At 40.7% G+C, this 4,300-nt stretch overlaps 1 pseudogene; it reads left to right on the top strand.

Moving 5' to 3' along the window:
• Positions 1-3,323: 3,323 nt before the first annotated feature.
• Positions 3,324-3,746, top strand: LOC105529272 (annotated as a pseudogene).
• Positions 3,747-4,300: the final 554 nt, after the last annotated feature.

The raw sequence follows: 4,300 nt of genomic DNA, 5'->3' as shown, positions 1-4,300 counted from the left end.
CGTTATCCTATTTAATCCTTACAGCAATTTTGTAGCTAGGTCCTGATGTTACCCACATTTTACAGATAATGAAACTGAGGCATAGAGAAGATACATAACTCAGCCAAGACCATAACACAAGTGTTTGAAACTAGGCAAGTTGACACCAAAAACTCAAGTTGTTGTTTTTCGATTGAATGCCCTCCAGCACTTCTAAATGAGGAAAGGGCAGATTTTGTGAAGGGAGTTCTTTGGGGGGAACTGTTCCATTGAGTTCTTTTCAACTCCAGATGAGTGAGGGGGACTTCAGTAGGACCACTGCGGAGCTTTGAGTTGTGTTCCCTGCAGTTGTTTGATGTAGAAATTGGTATCCCACATTTTCCCACATGCCTGGGAATTCTAGAGAGTGAGAAATAAAGGGGCAGAGCCAGGAGAGAATATTTGCTGTTATCAGTCTGCTTTCTCAGGTTGTTGGAACAAGGGATTTGTGGGTATTTTTTGTGGTCTAGTTGTGGGCCATGTGCAGGAGAAAAGCCTGTGTGTGTGTGTGGTGGAGGGGAAGTGTATCTTTCAACATCTTCAGTAGTGTCATCTTGAGGTAGGGAAGGAAGTGGTGGTGGTAGTTGGGGAGATGGATATCTCTTCAATCCTAAGACTGAGGAAAGAATTGAAAGAGACCAGCTAGAATAGTGGTACATCCACTCCTGTCCAGGAACTGAAGGATAGAAGGGCCTAGGAGGGACCCTTCAAAGAACCCACAAAAATGCCCAGTAAAAAAGAGTGAGCTGTAGGCATTTTCCTGATCCAGAGAGCTCAGAATCAGCTGAGAATATAATTCATTCCAAAAATACTTACCTGTCTTTATCCCTCCTCTGTCTTCCTCCTCAACCTGAGAACTTGGGGGATATCAAAACAGAAACCAGCAAGGGGATTGAAGGCCAGAATGCCCCAGGTGAAGGACAGATGGAGAAATGAAGAATCTAGCCATGCCCTTCATGCCATTGCTGGCTTCAAAGCCAAACAGCTCAAAATAAGAGTGGGGAAAGGCTGGACACTAACCCAAATTTGGCATTGTGATTCATTTCTGGCAGTAGACACATTTGAATATCAGCATTGAGATTATGATTTCAAAGGGCCTGTTACACGCTGACCTGTGAGGAAGTGAACAATGAGAGCTGACTGGGGCAGAAGATTATCCCATTGAATAGTTGTTTTTTTTTTTTTTTTTTTTTTTTTTTTTTTTGAGACGGAGTCTTGCTTTGTCGCCCAGGCTGGAGTGCAGTGGTTTGATCTTGGCTCACTGCAAGCTCTGCCTCCCGGGTTCATGCCATTCTCCTGCCTCAGCCTCCCAAGTAGCTGGGACTACAGGCACCCGCCACAATGCCTGGCCAATTTTTTGTAGTTTTAGTAGAGATGGAGTTTCATCATGTTAGCCAGGATGGTCTCGATCTCCTGACCTCGTGATCCGCCCGCCTTGGCCTCCCAAAGTTCTATGGTAACAGGTGTGAGCCACCGTACCTGGCCCCATTGAATAGTTTTTAAAGATAGAGTAGGAATCACAAATAAAAGTGCATTACCTATGAAGCAGCCTCAGAAGTTTTACTACCCAAAACTCCACTTTAAAAACACTCCTGGTAGAAATGAGCAGATAAAAACAAAACTAAATACAGGAGGGAACTTGAAGAGGTATAGAAAGGAGTGATCAAGTTACTTAATAAAGTTGTTGTCTTTTTTTTTTAAGACAAGCACTAAAGAAAACAAAAGAAAAATAGAATTATAATTTTAGACAAGTCACAGCAGAGTTGGGGCTGAGGGTGGGATTAAAGAGAAAAGCAACATGAGAACATGCTGCACAACCTGTATTTTTATGAAAGACATAAATAGTAATACATTTAAAATACTATTAGCATATGTAAACATTGATATTAACAATGTAAGCTGGAAAAGGGAAAGAGAAAAAAGAAACAACAGATGTTTCGCATTGAATAAATCAAACTTTGTATTTAAGAGTTTAAGTGTATTTTATTATCAAAAGCTTTCATAATAGAAAGCACACGAGAATGTAGTATTACAGTAATTAAAATAGATGTAAATGGTTAAGGTCACCAATTAAAAGACAGAGTCTCAGTTGAGATTTTTTAAAACACAAATTTTGTGGTCAACAGACACACAAATCAAAAGGATACAAGAAAATTTCAAAATCTAAGGATGGGAAAGAAGTATCAGGCCAATATGAAGCAAGGGAAATCTGGAATAACAGTCTTAAAAACTATAGGGAAACAGTATCTTAAAGAAAAATATTCTAAACCAACAGAGCAAGATAAAAGGTCCATCATGAGCACATATGCCTCTAAAATGTAGCCTCCAAATACATATATATAATTTATAAAACTGTGAGAAGAAGTAGATATAGCAGCAATTATAATTAGAGATTTTTAAACACCTCTCTTTAAAAACACAACAGATCAAATACCCAAAAATCAATAGGTAATTACCTGATCTGAATAATATAAGTTCACTAGCCAATTAAGAATATATCTTAGACTTAAATAAGATTTTGGGGGGGGAATGAATGTACGTTTTAACATCAGATAATCTATAAAAATAATTTATCTGTATCAATATATAAAAGAAAACTGCATACGATTACCTGATGCATGAAGAAAATCATGTGTTAAGTTCAATGTCTACTTCTGATCACAAGAGAAAACAAAAACAAACATGAATTTCAGCAACCAAGGATAAAGATTTCATATCAACAATCTACTGCAAACATCACACTCAGTGGAGAAACTTTAGATACATTCTCTTGAAGATCACATAGAGATGAAGGATGTCTCCCATCACTGCTACTTTTAAGACAGAGTAGAGTTTCAGAATTGAGGCAAGGCCTTTCAAAAGATGATCAGCTGATGTTCAAGAGGGAAAAGGCTCATTCGTGGAAGAGATGCAAGAAAGGGATCCTTGAGCATCAGTTTACTGATGATCAAGAGTCCTCATGTCCTTTACTGGTTCTGCATTAACTGATAACAGAAAGTGCCTCATGAGGGAGCCAAGTCAAAAGGGAATGAGGGTGAAGGTATGTGGACACTCACTCTTGGCCGGAGGCTTCACCTTCATTACCTCATGCAGTCCTCTCAATAACTCTGCCAGGGAATGGCCATGATTTAATCCATTCCACAGACAAAAAAAAAAAAAAAATTGAGATCAGGAAGATTAAGTAATGTATCTCTGGTCTGCACAGGCCTCAGGGGCACCCACCCTGCCTGAGGAGAGGGAGGTCATCACGTGAAGTTGCAGCAGCCACTGCCCCTTCTATAAGGTCTAAGGGCTGGGCTGCAGCCATGTGCTACTGCTGGCAGGAACAGAAGGATCGAGTCATATTTGTGACCAAAGAAGACCACAAAACTCCAAGCAATGCAGAGCTGGTGGCTGATGATCCCAGTGATCCCTCCCTAGGAGGAGCATGGATCGATGCTGCCAAATGGGGACCTTAACTGGCACTGCCTCTTCCTTGGGGGAATGGCCAACGGCTCCTAGAGGGAACAGCTCAAGGCAGCCTTTTCCTGCTTTCACCATAACATGAGTAGGTCAAGGGATCAGACTGTGTAGACCAGTTCTGAGCCATTCAGGAAGGCAGGCAGGAATACCCACATCTCTATCCCCAAGAAGGGGTGGAAGAGGTAGAGGAGAAGCCAGCAGAACATGTAGAAGAAACAGTTCCCAATGAGGCCACTGCAACCAAAGAAGAGGAAGGGTCAAGTTAATGAAGGCCACACAGCTGTGGGCTCCAGTCCTTTCACTTCAGAGTAATACAAATCTTTTGCAAAAGACCTTTTAGTCACCCTCCAAGAGAGCCTCTTTCCCTCTGTTGTCCTGTGCACTGTAATATACAAAATCGCTTATTTTGATGATCAGAGGTTTTGGCCTCTTGACATATACACTGAAAAAAATGGGAGTAGTAAGTGTGCGTGTCCTACCTAAACCTGTCAGAAAATGTAGCCACCACTTTTGAATTCTTTCTCAGATTGCCCTGAATTTGTGCCACTTTTAAATAATGTGCTGATTTTCAGCAACTAAAAGTCATTATCCAGGAATGTTCCTTGTGTGTGAGCAGATTTATTCTCCTTCATTATATCCCATTTAGTAGACTGTATACCCCTTTGCAAAGTAATGCAAGTAATAGAAACACAAATATCTTCCTTTAAAAATGCTAGACTGGGGCCCTGTGTACTAGAAGAGGCCAGATGTTCAAATACATCTTTCCCCAAACCCATACTGACCTTGTGTATATGAGCAGGTATTGTACTTCATTCCTGAT

The sequence above is a fragment of the Mandrillus leucophaeus genome, unplaced genomic scaffold, assembly GCF_000951045.1.
Source record: "Mandrillus leucophaeus isolate KB7577 unplaced genomic scaffold, Mleu.le_1.0 Scaffold76, whole genome shotgun sequence".
Classification (NCBI taxonomy): domain Eukaryota; kingdom Metazoa; phylum Chordata; class Mammalia; order Primates; family Cercopithecidae; genus Mandrillus; species Mandrillus leucophaeus.
The sequence above is the reverse complement of the archived record's forward strand: the minus strand, read 5'-3'. Positions and strand labels throughout refer to the sequence as shown.